This window comes from Manduca sexta, chromosome 6 (assembly GCF_014839805.1).
Source record: "Manduca sexta isolate Smith_Timp_Sample1 chromosome 6, JHU_Msex_v1.0, whole genome shotgun sequence".
NCBI classification, from domain to species: domain Eukaryota; kingdom Metazoa; phylum Arthropoda; class Insecta; order Lepidoptera; family Sphingidae; genus Manduca; species Manduca sexta.
This window is the reverse complement of record NC_051120.1, coordinates 5,774,086-5,794,199: the sequence shown is the minus strand read 5'-3', so window position 1 is coordinate 5,794,199 and position 20,114 is coordinate 5,774,086. Positions and strand designations below refer to the sequence as shown.

General features: G+C 34.4%; 1 protein-coding gene across 4 annotated transcripts in view; it reads left to right on the top strand.

The window, feature by feature from the left end:
• Positions 1–20,114, top strand: part of LOC115453773 (microtubule-associated protein Jupiter) — a 138,893-nt gene that overhangs the window by 18,872 nt on the left and 99,907 nt on the right. The window lies entirely within an intron of this gene.

Here is a 20,114-nt window from a genome sequence, read left to right as displayed (position 1 = left end):
AATATATATTGTTCAGATTATTTCAATCACAAAAATAAAATAAGAGTCCAAAGTATTACACGAATATGAGTTATCTTTTGTATGCTAAGCTCATAAAGCTTTATTATGATATAACGAATTACATACTTAAAACTTAAAAGAAGTCAATAATCAATTATCATAATTGATCATCTCATTGTGTCCGATCCACGCTAAGCATGATCTATGCACTCCCGCTTCCGTGAGTTGAGAGTGCGGATGCATTCGCGGAACAATGCGCGGGCGCAATCAGGTCGCTGACCCCGACTCTATCCAGCCCCGTCTCCCCCACCGCCCGCCGAAGACAATCGAACAGAACAACAAGCTGAAACAGCGCATTAAAGTGCTACAAGAGTGCGTTGTTGTTGTAAACAGCAATCGTTAATCTACGCGTGTGTAGTTCCACACTATCCCTACCCCACTCTTACTTTTCCACTAATCTTGTCTGGGCACTTCCGTTGCGAATTTGTGGTGACTGAACTAACTGTTATATACTGATATTATTTATTTATTAACACTTTATTGTACACTAAAGGTAATGTATAAACATAAAATAAAACTAATATAATAACACAGTACGATTGGTGTGCTTAACGCGTTTCGCGATTGCTTACGGACTATACCTTTGGATGGATTGGAAATGATTTGAAATTTAATAAACGCGTGTCCACTGATACGAGCAAAGAAATATAGATTAATTTTAATTAACATTGTATAATATATTTGTTTATAATAATAAAATAAACACATAATACACAATATTGAACAAAAATATAATAATATACATATACTAAATATTACAAATATAAAACATAAAAAAGAATATGCTTATTATTTTGCTTTTTTAACTACCTACTCTAAGAAGTAACATTTTCTATTAAACAATTATTCATGATACAAACACGTATAGAAGTGAGCTCATTAAAATTGATATAGTAACAATCGCACATTCACCTACTTCCGAGGCTAAGAAGATAATGATTTACGATCGATTCGACAATACTCCTATAATCCATAGATAAATAGATGGCAAATGGAGCGAATCAGACACTATTCTTCCATAATACATTCAATACGTATGACGATTTATTATTCATTCGAGTGCTCCGATATTTTCGTTGTTACACTTTGTTTATTAGAAAGTTGTAAACCAATCGTAAAGAATAACAAGATTTAAATGGTCTTATTTTATGTGATCATAATAAAATTCTTGTTTCTTTATCCGTTCATGGTGATTTATTCGGTGATTGTACGATATATATGATAAAAATCAAATTATTTGCTAATGATAAGAAAACCTGCTGCTACTTTATACATATATTTATGTATTGGAATTTATGTTAACGCAATAAAATATGTAAATTTAGCATCTGCGACATCATTTAAATTAACTAATTGGAAACATCTTTCTTTGTATTAAAGAATCTGAAAGTGTAATAACAAAACTTCATGTAGCTTTACCTAATTCTTTAGGCTCGAAAAGGAAGTTACTTTTTAGATATTAATCTATCATAATATCCATGTAAGAATGCGTCAGAGTGGGGATGATACCGTTTAATTTGTTTAACTTAGTCGCTAAGCAATGGCCTACAATATATAAAGCACTATTTTGTCCGGTTTGGAGGAAACCGCAGCTCATGCAATTTTTTAGGCATTAAGATTTGATGTCTTGCCGGCCCTTGGTAAAACCTTCTTTCACATAAGAAGTAAGGACCTCCTTTGTACTGTAAAGGTTAGTATCGTTTTTACTATTAAGGGCACGTAAGACAGTATGGCGAGCTGCTTGTTTGCCTCTTCATTCAGCAGTTTAAAAATTTCTGGGCTGGAGAATGGCATCTGGGTCTAAGGTACATTTGACACAACCTCTGCAAGACTAACAGATAATATCATTGGTGACACAGCAGTTCCGTTGTAACAGAGCGGGCCTATTCATCTTATAGATAAAAATGGTAGCAGTGAAGCTACCAGAATAAAGCCCATTTCCTCAAGTACTGCGATAGTGATGTTGAAACTGAAATCATTGGAAGTGGCGTGTGATTGATTACTGTACAGGTATTTATCATTACAAGTTGTGTGCAATAGACACGCACGGCAAATCGATTCTACTTATAGACAATAACGCCAAACAGACTGACGAAACTGAACTGTGTTATACAAGTGAACCAGAGGCCGATTACCGCATGTTACGTTGAACATAATGAAATTTTATTGCATGTTTTATTGGTAAAAAAAGGAGATTTGATGTGACGTGTGAGGTCGAAGAGTTTCAACTGCCGCTTATTTGGTTTCTTCAGTGAGCGAATATAGTTAACGATGACTAATAAAAATGGAAGTTGAATAAAAAATTATGATTGTAAAATGTTTTTTAGGGAGGAAGAAAGTTGATTTCAAATATGGAGCAATTATCTAATGTAAATTTAGAATATCAATTATATTTAGATGTAAAGGCAACACGTGTATTTTAATATTTCGACCACATTTCTGCAAGAAGACAGTAGCTAAATCAACGTAAATTTCTATACCACTTTATCATTGCATCCAATATCAATATTTTATTTACAAGACACGTCGTTTCATATTCAATTGGAATATCATATATAAATAATAAATGCACTTATTTTTCACGCATAAAACGCAAGAGTGCGAATCGTTCATCGCAATAAATCAACAAGCTTCGTTATAGCAAAGACATTAGCCTCTGGCCATCGTCTGTCTGTGAAGCTTGAAGATAATTATGATTTGTGATTGGTTGCGATTTGTATTAAATACGCAAAGCAGTAATTTATAGATTTTAGAGAACAAATCGTGGACTTTAAACGGCTTGGAGGAAATAAATACGCATTTAGGTACTAAGTTATTAAGAACAATCCACTTTAACATGACTTGCTTATGATTTTATATAAATTTACAGTCAGTTTTGGTGTCTTGAGAGCGATGGAATGGATAAGAATATTTAATTGGATTTAAATATTTATCCAAAATGCAAAAAATGCAAGTGAAATATAAATATGCTTTTGTTTAGTTCACTTAACAAAAGATTGTGTTTTGTGTAAATAGTGCTACGAAAATTAAAATTATACATAGAGACAAATCGGTGTAACTCTATTTTTCATTAAGAATATTAAAAAACAAAAGCGGCGATAGCCTAGTTGGGTGTGGAACGGACTGCCAGACGAATGTCCGCAGGTTCAAATCCCAAGGGCACACACCTCTGACTTTTCTAAAAAAAAAATCATGTGTGTATTCTTTGTTAATTTATCGTTCGCTTTAACGGTGAAGGAAAACATCGTGAGGAAACCTGCACATCTGAGAAGTTCTCTATAGGAATTTCGAAGGTGTGTGAAGTCTACCAATCCGCACTAGGCCAGCGTGGTGGACTAAGGCCTAATCCCTCTCAGTAGTAGAGGAGGCCCGTGCTCAGCAGTGGGCAAGTATATTATAATACAGGGCTGATATTATTATTATTATTATTTATTAAAAAACAAAAAAGATAAAAAGTAGGCGATTTTTAATAACTTATTCGTAATTGTTATTGAATGTTCCATCACCCATGGTCCGGAATTGAAACGCACATGAACATTATGTATTGTGCAATAAAGAACACTTACATTAATATAATTTTTTTGCACATGTTATGGTTAACCAATTCATTTAGATTATACTCATTGCACAATAAATCGATAATCGTAAATTGCTTTCAGTAATCTATTTTGAAGTTTCATGAGCGGTAATTGTGCGATACGTACTGCCCGGATGGCTTTGATGCACTCGATTGGGCCCGGGCGATTTTTTCAATCGATTATAATCGATGTGTATATCTCGGTCAAGTGGGTATGTATATGGTCTCACGCAACGCTGATTAATGACGATCGTATGCATTTAGGCCAAGATGTTTCATACTACATGCGACGATATGGAAGAATATACGTGAAAAAATCTTTTTTAATTATAAATTTTATTTGTGTAATATATTTTTTATATAAAATGTTAAGTTAAAGTGTGTTGGAAAAATAGGATATGCATGAAAAATAACCGAGAGTTGAAAGTATGCTAAACCTTTGGTATTACTTGTTAGACTTGTAACCAAGTTCAATTTGAAAATTAGCATTACGATTGGTATAGTATCGCATTGCTCTCTGTGCAACATCCATTAATCTGTAGCAGACTGAAATGAATACGCATTAAAATTGCACGCACGCGTAAGCCTACATACATCATGTTTAATTTATGCTATTCGTTTTTTCAGGTAAGTATTTATTATCTTAATAATAGTTCCGATATCAACTGTATCTGGTAAGTGAATTTGCAATAAATATCTGTTAACTTTATTTGATATTTTAAAAAAATGCGTGTGAACTGTCTGTTCGATATCACTTCTTGCGTGAGAATGACATACTTATGCTGATATTTATACTTTAGAATAATGAACGAAGATAAATAAATTGGTTAATTGACTTTTGCATTTATGCTCGTTTTACAGACGGCGAAAGTCTTTTGTCAAGATAAAACAGGCTTTCTATATCTTTAAAATCTTTTAGCTATAATGAAAATTACGTCAAAGTGATCTTCATCATCGCCACTTGCGTCATAGCCACTTCGGTTATTAACTTAAACTAGTGACGTTTTAAGTAAATCTTACTTTATACATTAACTCAGACGGAGAAAGACAGAAAAAAAATAAAAGGCATATTGACTTTTGGTCATGTGCGTAAAATGACGTGTTAAAACAAGAACGTGTTAGGAAGAGCCTTTATTGCGAAATCATTGTCGTCCCTTAATGTTATGTATTTATTTGGGTTATTGAACTATTTAATAAACTTATTGCGTTATAATTTATGTTGTTAAATTTGAAACAGTTATGCTATAAATGTTAACAGATGTGTTACTATGTTGTATATTGTAATATAAAAAGTACTCGACGTCTCTTAGCGTATTTCCTTGAAACGTTATCCAATGGCGTCGGAAAGGCAACCGTTTAACAGTGAATGACATGATTCCATAGAAAATGATTTGCACACAGCTCGCCGGCAGTTAATTTTAGGCCATCTCTCGTGTCCAGTAGGAAGCGGCACCGTACTATTTCGAGTCGTGGCCCTTTGTTGCGCTCTGTATTTCTGTTTACGTCCAGTTTCGTAACTTTACGAGCGGCTTTTGATGCGTTCGCGTGCGTTCTGTTGCAACAGGCGGGTTATTAGCGGCCGGCTGCCCGGGGCGATCTCAATAAGAAATGCTATTTAGCGTTTTGTAATGATATAATCGTTTTCTCGTCCGCACGTATTTCACACTATCAATAGATTCCATTAGTTCAGTGTTATTGCCTATTTAGATTCGTGTACGTTGTTTAATCTCTATCATATCTCGGGCTACCGGCGATATTACATGTCTGGTCTATTGTTATGTGAAAATAAATGATTGGGTTGTTAGAGGCAAGCTCATCGGAACATAAAAGAAATATCATGGTGTATTTTTATTGGTTGAGTACCTATGAAGTAAATGTGTGGATTGGATCAAAAACTCATATTTATTCGGAGTAAAGTTTTAAGCTTCAGAAGATTTTACCGAGTTATATGTAGGTTTTCTGTATATACTATTTTTATAAAGTTGATATGTTCAAGTTCTAGCACGAGTTCATTGTAAAAAGTACCTATTGTTTTAAAATGTTAATTTAATTTTTTAAGTAAAGGTAAATCTAATAAAGTTTTGTTTCTAAAGATTATTTCTAGACTCAGCATCAATTCTGCCATTTACTTATAGCCTTTTCAACTAACGAGTTGAGGTTAAAGTTAAATAACTTTAGAAATCCGACATCTATTCCCTTTTAAGGTACGAACAGAAATGGTACACGTTGACCTAATTTGTTTGATTAATAAATTCTCCAAAGCGGTTGCAAATAATATGACCCATGACCTATTCCCACAATAAATGCAAGTTCACCGAGAGGCGTTAGAAAGCTCTTGCCGGGTGCTGCTCGCCTGGTACCTGCTGCGGTTTAACTTTAACTGAGGTGTCGTGATTTTTGCCGATAACGTCCACTGTTTGATTAATTGATACGGCGTGTGCTTGTACCGCGTTGGTCAGTTGCCTGAGTTATTAGTATTCCGAGTTGGAATTAAACTGCGCCCGCTAATGGAACTTGTGTTGTGTGTGATACCATTTTGTGTTGTTTGTGGCAGGTTTTACAGTGGGTTCGCTGAATATAAATCTGTTGAATCGACTGGTATGAGTTATAGTAAAGATGTTAATAGTAGTTATAGATATAGTAATCTTAAATTAATTCCAAGTATGAGAGTTCCCTACGTTATTTAATATGCTTAAATAACGCAGGGAATGAAGCCTTGTTACATATTTTACAAAGCAAATTAAAATATATGGGTTAATGGTTTCATTTTAAGATTGTTTATGTTTAAAGTGTTACAAATTAATATCTGCCGCTTTACTTTGTAAACGCATGCAGTAAATAATTTTCTACTCTGTTGCACTCTAGTGTGTCTTACCTTCCATCGATACGTCATTGCGGATTTGATTACCTTTCTATTCTCTTGTAATCTTTACAAAATGAAAGGCAACATTATCTTTCGTCAATGGAACGAACTGTAAGTGGAAATTCAATGTTTATGACCTCCGTTTTGTAATCTGATTAAACTACAGTAAAAATGAATCATGAACTACGTATTAAGCCTTTTTGTGTAAAATTGGTATATTTTGGTACTTATATCGGCCAGGAAAGGTTTCCTTTATATTCGAATTTAAGCTTATTTAGATTCAAAGTTTTAACAATGTTAAAGATCTTGCTAATATATGTGAATAGTCTGGATCATAAAAGTATCATTGGATTTCCAAACAGTTCAGCAACTTTTACCAACATTGTTGTCTCGTCGTTTGCCTGACTACCTCCCTGTGGGCTAGTAATGAAAGCAAAGCTGCCGGTAATAGAACGTGACAGGCCCGCATCGGTCAATTTTAATAGTTCTCAAATTCACATTAAATCTATGATTTACGCTCGCCAGCTCGCCGGTGAAATTAGACTACGGCATAGGTCCGTTGTTTCCATCGGTTCAACGGTGAATCATCGCGTAATAATATAATTATCTCGATGAAAGTTCAGCGAAAGAAGTTCGTATAATTAAATATCGAGAAAGGTACGCATTTCGAACATATTTCGCGTTGCTTTCGTATTTACGAGTTTGTGTTTATTTTTTTATAACAAAAGAACGTTGATTACTAAGTATAGCAAGTTTTTTTAATTATAAATAAAAATTGCTTCCAACATCACTTATACCGCGATAAGCGAAATAGATAAACTGAAGATTGTGATTGTTGTTTAGATTTAAAGGTCTGATTGGTTTAAATATTTTAATTTACTGCGTCAACCGAGCGCGTGTCATTAGTTGGTCGCGGTTTAATCTCTTGAATGAATTTGTTGCCAACACACTCTTGTGGTTTTCATAACGCAACCAAGCCACCGTGTGCGACCCACTTTGTCAAACATAGTTATTATAATTATTAAGGATGTGGTTTCATGATAAGATATCTTTTTAATGATATCCCGCTGGGTATAAACTTTATCTTAAATCGATAGCTGCGCTGATTTTTATTACTTTAAGCGGTAACCTTGTTTCATAAGTAATATAAGTTTCCATTTGAATAAATAATGAAGGAAATTTTCTCCTTCATGAGTTAGATCAGTTATATTATGCAGTTAAGATGGGGCAGTAATTGCGGCAATTGGTGGATTAAAAACCCATTCCATTGATGATGTGATTATAGTCGGTAAGCGGAGCGGATATATGTGCAACATATTTTATGTTGGTATTTTATAGTTGAACGATAAAATACATCAACTAGTTGTTCAATATTGGACAGATTACTGGCTTATGTGTTCACCCTTTCTGCAATATTGCGTTTTGAGCATACGTGAAGCAGTGATAACGTATAACCGAAATGTGCTAAGATCCTTCGTTTCTTTCCAATATCGATGGGTTGTTAGATGTTATAATTAATTTTGGGTAAATAATTTAAAATATTGTTGACTCCAATTAATGTTGATTATTCTTCAACATTTTGCTAGGTAAATATTGTATATTTGTAAGTCGAACAATACTGCTTTCTCCAAGCTACAACACAAGTAATTTGTACTTCACAAAAACTCAGTTTTAAATAATTGAGGAAAACGTAAAGAATAAAGAAGTTTAATTTAGACGCGAATACTATGAAATCAAATAATTAATCCTGTTTTTACCATCTGAAATAAACTAGTTGTTTTGTGTAAATTTCACATCTTAATTTTTACTATTTCATATAGTCATATTATTTTGTATATCATCCGCTTTTTTAGGTAAAACTGTCGCAACGTATCAGCGTTTTGCTAGCCACGGCTTTCTTGCACCCGAATAACTGAAAGCTGTTTGATTGATGCACTAGAGCCAAGCGCCATTCCTATCATGTAACGTTTGTTTGCCGTTAGATTATAGCTCAATCAGTGACGGGCAAAAACACGTGTTAACGTCACATATGATCCAAACGCGGTGTTTGTAAAATTCACTCTGTATCCACGCCTTCGTGCTGATGTGAAACGGTTAATGGTTTGCCGTAATGTGATGCAATATACGTTGACGGTGACATGGTTGTAGCAGTGTGTTGGACATTTACAAATATTATGTTTCACATGGATTTTGTTTGTTTGGGAAAAAAAATAAACTTTGGTATGAAAATAAACAGGAACAAGCAGAAAGAGGTATAAAGTACTGAAATCATTTGCTAGATTTGTCACGTTTTGAAATTGAAGAGGTGTTTAGGTTTTTAATTGATTCCTTAAGTTTTTTATTTAAAAAAAATCGTTGTGATATCGAGTTATTATTTTGCAGTAAATGTCTATACATGTAAAATTATTATAATTCTAATTTGGCTTTAGTAGGCCGTGAAATATTTTATTTAGAATTAAGTTTGACTAGGTAGGCACAATGAGAAATAACAAGCAGTAGAAAATAAAATAATGTACCTTATTTGCGTACGAACAACGAGCATTATTTACTTATCCAATCTTAGCCGTTCCCCATAGATCACGATAGAAACAGAATTATGATTATTTTAATATCTTGCAAGAGTTGCAAGCCAACGGAACATATCTCACTGTGGCCCCAGTGTTTTATCTCTGTTGACAGTGAAATTATTATCAATTTCGTTTCTAATACTAGCTTTTCATCAGTGGATTATTGGTTGAACGTTAAGAGTAACTGCTGATGGTGTTCTGTTTCAAACTGAAACTATGTTTAGTAGTCGGCCGTAGTTGTGATTAAAATTAAATGATCTGTTGGATTAATGTTGTTTTTGTAGTTACTTTTGATATAACTAGAAGTTAATATATTTGGTTTATTTATTTTTTATTATATTTGGGAAACGTACGATTTTGTATAATAATTAAGTAAAAAAAAGAACACATAAAGAAACAGCGCGATAGTACGGATCACGAATTTGTTTCATCCTGCTGATGATTTCTTAACTGTACTTTTCATAAACAGAGCTTGTCAATTTGGTTAAAAGGCAAAGCCAGCTTTCTTTAATACAAAGAAGAATACAACATAGATTAACTTTTATAAAAAAAAAATCAAATCTAATATACACAATGCATGCTCGCCTCACAATGCCACTAAACCAACGACTAGAACCTATGAAAAGCCGTTTTAAATCATGAGTGTTGCACACAAGAAAACGAGGCTAATGGACCTACGGGCGGCCATTCCCAAAAAACTTTACAATAGCCAAGAACCTGTGCCCTCTCGATTTACAAGCAGATACCAGCCAAGCGCTGGTGATTAAATGGTAAGTTGGTATAATGGCGGTTTTTTATGTGGGCCGCGTGACCAGCGACGTCGTGGTTAGGGAATACTGTCACGATTGAAGTACAATCGTTTTGAATATTACATGTAGCACTTGTAATGTACGGTAAACTATTGCGAACTCATATAGTGCAATTCACTCATATAGTGAATTCATATAGTGCAATGTAATTGTATATGCGAAATTGTTACGATAGTTCTGTCTATTTGGCGCTTTGTTTGAAGTATGTCTTATTGATGAGTTGTTTTGAATTAATTTTGTATGAAATCCAATGTGACGATTCAAAAAGGCCGACGATTTGTGTTCACTGATAAAAAAACTATGTATTATTTTCATCATTCCTATCCATCGTCATAGATTGTATATTGGGTGCTACATTCTGGAATCTTCCAACTAAACCTGATAATACTCGAATGTAATAAGAAATACCCCATCAGATTTAATAGTAGTAAAATAATATTCATCGCAAACCGTACGATTTTGGGCCTGATTGTACTTGTATTGTATCAGGGCGCGTTTAAGCACGAGATAGACACTGATGGCTGCCATTACGGTCCGATACTGAGACGTGTGAGCGCCGGCCGAGAGATCTACGTCCAGAGTCCCTGGAACGGGCCAGAGGAAAGTGGCTGCGTATTTGTTAATGGTTAGCTGTACTTTGACATGTTTACGTTTGGAAGTACCGGGTATCGTGATCATTGAATAACTTGCCAAGCACGAACTGAATGTACGATAGTGGTGTGCGACTATAAACCAATGGTCGTGGCTTTTTTCAAATTATTCAGATGGTTTTGTGAGTTTATGCGGCGCGTGCTTCAGTCCGAATGGTAATTGTTGGTACAACTTCTCGCTAGGTGGTTGGTGGATTGCTTGATTCTTCGGTTCTTGGTTTAAGGCAGCAGTGAGAAGCTTAAACCTAAATAAGATTCAGATTGATAAAATGTCTAGTTACTTTTACAGTATTTTGTTGTGTTTATAGCTGTGATTTCTTCAGCAGTTCTATATTTTTTCTTCTTTTTAAATACGTAAATATCCTTTAGCTTCCAAACAGACATTACTGTCACTTTTCTAATCCGAGTTTAACTCCATATCTGCTACTGTATCGTACTTTCAAAGCGCCTACACGTCGATCTACATACCTCGTAAGATCTGATGTCGATTGTCGAGTACAATCAACGGATACCACCGATCGCTTATCGCCGTTAGGTATCTAATCGCGTAAACATTTGGACGTGCCGCGTGCCGTCGCGCCGCCCGCCTCACGAAATCCATTGTGGTGCATTTCACGGGCCGGGCTCCGCCGAGCGTCGACTTTTGAAAGTAGGGCCGCAGAATGCGATTAAAAAACCATTCCGAACGATTACGACATAGTTATTGAAAGACTATTGTTGGTGATTGGTGTTGGACAATGGTTGGCTTTTTATTTTGAACTTAAATTATATGCTTATATGCACAGACTCGAATATCCTCCTACTTTCTCTAATCCATATCGACGGTTGAAAGGCTCATTGACTTGCGACAATCTTTTTCGTAAATTATTAACTAGGTTAAAAAAAACATAAAAATAGTGCTGATTTTGATATGTATGAAATTCAGTGTCGCAAAAAATGTCGCTTAAGTCAATTAGCCTTTCAACCTTCAATATATTTTTTTATTGATTGACATTATATTCGTGATTTCTATCTCGCTCTTATTAGCACGTATTCCTGTTAACCATGTATTATTTTTGGGAGGTTGTGGAGTAAATGCAACTATACAGCGGTAGGGCAGCAACACGGGTTGACAAGATTAGATACTCATGTCGATAAGAAAGCTCATGCTTGGTGGTTGGATATTTTTTTGTCCGTCCGGATAGCGACCGCCGTACACAAGGTGTTAAAACCCGCCATAGTAGACCACGTAAGTGTGTCGCGTTCCGGGGTCAGCCTGAGTATATCCGGTTCCAATATGCTGGCATAATTATGTCAACTGCCGAGGGGTAATCACTTACGGTCAGACAACATTTTATTAGACCTCACTCCACTTACCATCACATGCAATGTGGTCACTTTTCTGTGCCTGAAGTTTGTAGAAAGACATTCATTAGAATGTAAAAAAAAGTTGCAATGAATATTAATTACGATGAGTCGCTTACGCTCATCGTAATTAATATTCATTGCAACTTTTGTGCATCGATGAATTAAAATTGTAATGTTCTCGCGCTAACTCACGATCTGGCTGATTAATGTTTACTGTGCTATCAATTTATCGGCATGCGGTCCTACCGCGTGCATTGTCTGCGCGCTCACACGGTCCCGATATTTGGACATCGGCACCTCTCTTAACAACCACGACTCTGTGAGTGAGTACAAACCTCTTTTGTAGAGCTCGCGTGTGTTGCCCGACTGGTATTCCTATTTTGAAAATTTGAAATTAATGAAGTTCGAAATTATTTCTGACATATTTATCAGATCGCCTTTATGGCTTGTAGGTATACTTGAGTTGCAGAGCAGTAAGCCACTTCCAATAGTTTAGTCTGGAAATCTTTCAGGAAGGCGTATATTCACCGTCACTGAAACATCGGGAAAATACGTTTTAATTCATAAATTGTAGTCTAAGTCAAAATCCCATTTTGCGTTTAGAATTGCCTGTGAACTCTTTTAAAATGTATAACACTATATTGTGCCACTTTTCCTCTTGTTGTAATGCACTACGGTATAAAATAGACGTGAGAACAATTAAGAAAATAGAAGAAACCTTTTATTACCATTTACCATGGGTTATTTGACTTCAATCTGCACGTCCTTAAGCGAAAGTACAAGCCTATGCATATTCATATTAATTAACAATAATTGCTTAAATGCAAAAATATATTTTAATAAGAATTAATTCAAAGGATGTGGCTAGCATTCCGGCGCAGTTTCATATCTCAGACATAATTACAGGAAGGTAGGAAATTGCTCTTAAGCGGCCCGTGCACCACGGGACACTACATTTATTACATCCGTAAAATATCATATAAAAACTTTTCTGTAATGTTTATCTAATTATAATGAATTAGTTTTACTTAGAAAGCATTGATTTTTAATTGAAATATGTTGAGAGTTTTGGTGCCGGCGATATAGTTTGAGGTAGTATATGGCTGAATCGGTAGTCGGCTTACAATGCCGCTTCACAAATTCTACAACGTTATATATTTCAATGTGTCTGATTCTTAATTGTTGGAGGAACCAGGTTCGCTTAACAACAGTTTTGAAATGATTTGTAGTATTAGAGATTAGGAAAATTTATAAGCCAGAATGCCGAGTACAGTAAAATGCCATGATGCTTCTTTGTAATTTAAAGTCTTTGGTGTTGTCGGTGCTGTTTAGTGGCAGTCATAGCATTAACCATCTGACGAGCTACACGCCGGTTATATAAAAGCTTTACTTCATGTCCAGATATCTTATACTTCTATGAAATAAAGCGAAAGTACTAACAAGCAAGCTGTCTCGCAAACAGCGCACAATTATCCGTAAATTGTTCGTAATTATTATTTTATTTAATTAACACTGTTAATCCTGTTTCACTTAACTATCTAACACTTTGGTTTCACAATGTTTTTCTCTTCGTTGGATAAATTAGATAAATTATAACTGTTATCTACTTTTATTCATTTTATAACGTCTTCTAAAAACCAAATGAAATTCTAATTAGATTACACAATGATGTAGGAAGTATTACGAAAGATGGCGTTCAAATCGTATATTTAAAACATTTGTGTTCCCTAAGGGTCTGAAGTAAGGGCGTCACCAAGGAGGGGCAGGGAGTGGCAGCTGACCCCTTAGAAATTCTAAAAAAGTTGCCAAATTTTAAGGCACTATTTTAGAATTTCTAAAAATGTCGCCTAAAATGAATAAAATTATATGCGTGTTAACTTTAAGTCCAGATGTTTTCTTCACGGGTTAAGGCAACGACTCAAATAAAAATTAAAAAGCCTCAGTCTTTGACTTGCTTGATCGCTCATTCCCATATGTTTACCTCGATTGAATTAACCAATTTCATTTCTAATATTCCGTACGCTTAAATACGCTCTGCTCTATGTTGTTGTTAAAGCCGGAGAGGAGAGTGAGGGAGGAATATGAGCTCTCGACTTCACCTACAATTCATAATTGTCTCATTCTCCATATCAACTTGTCAATGTTGGTTGGAGTTTCTATTGTTTATGGGCGGTCGTATCGCTTTATCACCAGGCGAACGGCAAGCTCTTCTCGTCATTCAAAGCAATAAAAAAAAATCATCCTCTGGTGATGTAACAACATTGTATGCTTAATCTAATAATCTATAATCCAGTGCTTGGTGTTTTAATAATGTGTTCTTAATGTATGTTAATTCATGCATATGTATGTTGCTAGTTATAATAGTTGTTTCTGAATTTAAAGCCTCGGTTAGACAGCTCACCGCGGGGCGTGATTACATGAATTTAACCTGACATCAACATTAAAATCTTCAGGGCTGCCTTAAGCAATTATGCGTGAAGGCTACATAGTGACTTAAAGCAAACTGTTAACTTGAAGTCCAGATATTTGTCTCACGGGTTAAGGCAACGATTAGACTTAACTCTCTCGGCTAGATAGGAGAAGACATAGTACTAGGAAGAGAAGTGCACTCCGAGGACTACAGAATTGGTAAGTCAGCGACGTCACTTAAATATGTGTGGGAAGCTATTACCTCTTTGACAAAGTTCAACGTATTCTTTAGCTATTATTTTATATAATCTGTGACTTTGTTTCAGTAGTAATAATTCGGATCATTAATCATTATAATATATTGTCATGTTATGTAGGTGTACCCGCAGGTATATAGTTTAACAATAATAAAGCGGAATTATTTTCTAGATATCGATCTTTAGTTTTATTGAGCGCATTCTCTTGAGGCATGTTTTCACTTAATCCATTTAGATAAAAATCACCGTAACAGTCCGTTTAATGGTTTTCGAAAACTCACCTTACGTACATTGCTATTCCGTTTGATTTAGATTACGCTGTATTTTACTGCAAATTGTAAGTTTTAATTAATATTTGATATTTCCGGCCATGTATTTAAATTGAAGAACATTATTGTATTTATAGTCAATTATAATTTTTATATCGCTGATTTACGATCGTGTAAAATTACATTTTTGATTGCTTTTTTATTATTGTTGTTTTCTTGAGGAATTAGTTATACTCTTTTGTTGATTTTTTAAATGTTATTATAAATAATATTATTATTTTATTTGATACTTCTGTTTTTAATCATAGTGTATTCATAATTGTTATTGCCCGAGTATTAAGATAATTAAGTCAACTAGGCTAAAGAACTTCTTTTGCAAATACCTAAGCAAATAGTGCTTTTACTTTCATATAAATTTATAATTAAAGAAAATCCAATAATATTTATTTATTATTATTAGTCCATTGAAAAGTTACATTTGGGATTGCGTTTTTTAGAGGACGCAATTTTGTTTTTTTGAGGTGTAGGGGGGGTCAGGGTAAAGCTAAAACCAAGTTTGTGGGGTCGCCACCCTTGTCCCACGGCCGCCATCTTGAAAATAGGCGTTGAAATGGTTTTTTACAAGGTATCTCGTAAACTATTTATCTGACAAAAAAAAATTATAAACATTTTTTGTGGTAAATTAAATTCTCTACAACTTTGGTTCAGTAACTTTTGTCGTAGAACTATAAATAAAAAGTTATAAGCGAAAATATTAAGAAATTCAATGTTAAGCAATGTCCATTGCAACGTCATCAGAACGTGTGTTTATAAGGTTCATAAAACTTTTTTTTGTACTCTCATTACGTACAACACAAACCCGCGGTTGTCGGCTTATACGCGAATTACTTGGATCCTGAATCGCTTTGGCACAGATGAAGCAATTGTTCACAAAATCAAAGTCTGGCTCTGGAGCTTCTGAAACTGACGATAAACTACTGGAGCTGCTGTTGCGACGACGAACAACATTATCGGTTCGGTTGTCCATGTAATAACAATAACACGCAATATGTACAGTAAGTAACTTCCGAAACAGTTCGTAAAAAAATGTTTTTGTGAACAATCAGTCGTCGCAACAGCAGTTCCAGTAGTTTATCGTCAGTTTCAGAAGCTCCAGAGCCAGACTTTGATTTTGTGAACAATTGCTTCATCTGTGCCAAAGCGATTCAGGATCCAAGTAATTCGCGTACAAGCCGACAACCGCGGGTTTGTGTTATACGTAATGAGAGTACAAAAAAAAGTATTATGAACCTTTTAAACACACGTTCTGATGACGTTGCAATGGACATTGCTTAACATTGAATTTCTTAACATTTTCGCTTATAACTTTTTTATTTATAGTTTTACGACAAAAAGTTACTGAACCAAAGTTGTAGAGAATTTAATTTGCAACAAACAATGTTTATAATTTTTTTGTCAGATAAATAGTTTAAGAGATACATCGTAAAAACCATTTCAACCCCTATTTTCAAGATGGCGGCCGTGGGACAAGGGTGGCGACCCCACAAACTTGGTTTTAGCTTTACACTGACCCCCACTACACTTCAAAAAAATAAAATTGCGTCCTCTAAAAAACGCAAGGTAAGGCCTAAAAAATGTAACATTTCAATGGACTATATAGGATAGCCAGTACATGTTGCAATATTTGTACATAACAATGAGTTCCAAGAAATATATTTAAAAGTAACAACTGTTTAAGACAGTCATAACAACCACCATTTGTGAAACATTGGCATTTCTACATAATTACCAAAACACAACTTAAAAAAACGAAAACGGTAACAATGGAAAAAGGAATTCGTGGAATTAGTAATATATAACCAAGATATTACTGTAAGCAATAAAATTACTAATAGTAAAAATGTAAACAAAATACTACATAGAATATCGCCCGTACCCCGAGGAAACAACTCCCCACCATAAATTTGGTTAACACCAATCCGCACTGGACTGATACCGGATGGTTGCCGAGGTTTCGAAACTAAAAAGGTTAAAAGGCCTTTTTTGCCCTTAATAAATTAAATATTGGAGCGAAAGGAGGCCTGTGCATTAAGGCGCTTTGAAGTATTACATACTAAGTTCTTAAATATAAAAATAAAAAAGCGCTCTCAATTATTTTAGGTAAAGAGTACGTATAAAGAAATTATATTCATTTAAAGTATATTTTTTAATTAGACGTATTTTTAGCTAATTTGATTAACGAGGCCACATTTTTTTTTCACTGCTTCACGACGGAATTATGAAAATTTCACACAATATAACTGGAAGAAACGTGATACGCAATCTGTACAAATAGCGCGTCGGTACCGTGCGAATGCTGTTTTTTTTATAACTACCATTATTTATATTAAAATGGCAGATAAATAACGGATCGTTCGACATTTGGCGGCACGAAGCGATGTTGACGCAATTGTTATTATGATTGAAGAGAAATGGGTTACGTAATCCGAAGCGGAGTGCCTATTTTTTTTTTCTCCGCTGGAGAACGTAAAAAAAGTAATGCACAGGCATTAGCCATGCTTCCATGTACCCGTTCACTTTGAATGATATCTTATTGCGATCGAACGAATAGAAAATTATATAAATTGCTTCTCGTAGTACGCGCACCGGTCCGTTATGGCTTGTTCGTGAACAATTATGGCTGTCAATAATAAAATATGATTTTTCTTGTAAACAACGAATCTTGTGGCGATATAAATAATAATATCTAATGGTCGTGATCATCTTTTGATGTTTTTAATTTGATTAAACGATATTCCAAATATTTCTTCTGCATCTTTAACTTACATAGTAACGTGTAAAATGAGTAAGGTCGACAAAAAACTGTGTGTACCTTCGAAAATTTACTAATAAGTAAGTAAGTGTAGTAGTATCATTTATACGCAATTTAAATTTTCCAGAACTCATACGCAATAAATAACACACAGTGAATGACATTAGTTAATTTTTGAATATAAAAAACCGCGGCAATCCCGAAAATAGTTTTATTTCAATGTTATTACTAGTAATATTTCGGTAACTTGCGTGTTTATATGAAATTCTCATTATGAGACTTAAGCGTTTAATATATAAATCCTTCTCAATGTTACCGCGCTCCGCATTTATCATCTTATGTAAACAGCCTTATTCCATAAACAGGAATCTGTATTTTATACTGAATTTTAATGTAGAGTGGCATAATTGCCTAATTATGTTGTAGTCTAGTCGAAGAATACTAATAAAGAGCACTAATGCCCACGGGTAAAATATCTTGTCGCTTTAAAAACAAGACGCTCATGAATTAAAATGTTCTATGGTGTCTGTCTACTATTTTTGCTAGGAATTTGTTTTCCCTGATCGAACCGTAAGGTGTAATGTATAGACGGTTTTCTTAAAAATTTCCTTTACGTCTCAAAAATTGCTTTGTTTGTTTCTTCCCTTAGTATGTTGTATTTAGATACAGGTATCAGAAAATGTCTTCCAAGGACGAGCAATCAAACATCTTCTTCTTTCTGGTTCGAAAAAGTAATCTTGAATCACTGATGGAGGCTACAGAATCGCCTTCTATTACAATATCATATTATGAAAATTTGTTTCGCGATCAGTGTCTACTCCATAAAGAAACGCGGGGTAATGTTGTATCTATCTTTTCCTTTAAAAATACTTGGCTTTCCTACAGAAGGCGGTTTATTTTTTACATAAAGAATAGATGGCTTAATTGTTAATTTTACTAGTAATTTTTTAAGTTAAATTTCTGATTCAAATACATACATTTTGTGGCATTAGTGTTATTGGTGTTTCGGAATAAGATCGCGGAATAAGGATTCACTGTATCCGCTATACAGCACACATGCATTAATCAGAAACTCAATGGCCATATTACAGACAATTAATGTATCATGAGTTATAGAAGGCGCTTTGCTCGACGATGATAATTTCTATGTGATATTGTATTAGGTTTACATTTGTTTATAATTCTAATTTGCAACATTTAGATTGCTTGGATAAGAGATTGAACTAGCTATTAATAAGTTTTGTTGATCATTATCTACTTTTTGTCATAAAAGAACATTTAATATTTGCCTGGCCACTTACTTTAAGAATGCAATCAAACATTTTATATAGACATTTATGAACCTTTTGAAAATTTAATATTGAACGTATTTTCCTGTAAAAGCGAAGTCGTGAATTTAATGTTTGGACCAACGAATTGAGTTGAAATGAGTCTTTTTGTGCTGGTCGATGTAATATTTTGATTGGAAAATACCTATTTTAAAGATTGCTCTTTTACATTTATTTGTGTTCGATTTAGTTTTAACATTGTAGCCATTGTAACTATTAGACATAATAAGACTTAACATCTCATGTCTCAGGATGGCGAGCGCAGTGGAGTATCAAACAATGCTTTTTAATTCAAGGTGTTGGGTGGAGTTTCTACTGTTAAGCTCGTCTCGTCTATCAAAGCAATAGACAAAAACAAAGTTGGAATACTTGAACGCTAAACTGCGAATACTTGAAATGAAGTTTTAATACTATAGGTATTTTACCATTAGCATTATGAATTACGCTGTTAAGTTTGCTAACAGTGAAACGACTCGCGTATATCATTTAAGATTCCAAAGCCTTGGGCCAAGATCTGGGAATGTAACTCTTGGTAAGGTATTTTAAATATTCAGTATTAGCAAATTAAATTTTTAACGTCTCGCTTCCAGACTTTATTTGAGCGTTTTGAGCGTATTTTATATTTATTTCGACTGAGAATTATTCTTGCTTTTATATAAAGTCTTTACGATTCACGTTACACGTATCCCTTTATGAATTGACCATTACATACAATTTATTTAATGATTTCTTATGTTTACGCGAATGTTAGACATTAAAATTAAACTATTTTCCGGATTTTATCGCGGTTTTAATATTTTAGTTTTTTCCCGACGTTTCGAAGACTGCAGCCTTCGTGGTCACGGGAGGGACTGAGGTTTCAACAGCGTTCTAGTTTCATATCCCCATGCGATGTACAGGTAAATTTCGACAAATCAATCTAGAATGAAACTTTCGCTTTCGTAGCTTTAATAAAATGGCTAATCCCCTGCGTTGGATCCCTTGTGAGAACTTTAACACATTTCATTTATTTTAAAATATTTTTTCGCTTGACCGTATCGCATTTTAATTTGGGTATGACCCCAATCGTTTACAACCATGTCGCAGTAACGTAATTATTTTTTACGATAGTCAGACGATAAAACCCACTCTGAGGAACACAGTCTCGGACATATAGTGTCAAACCA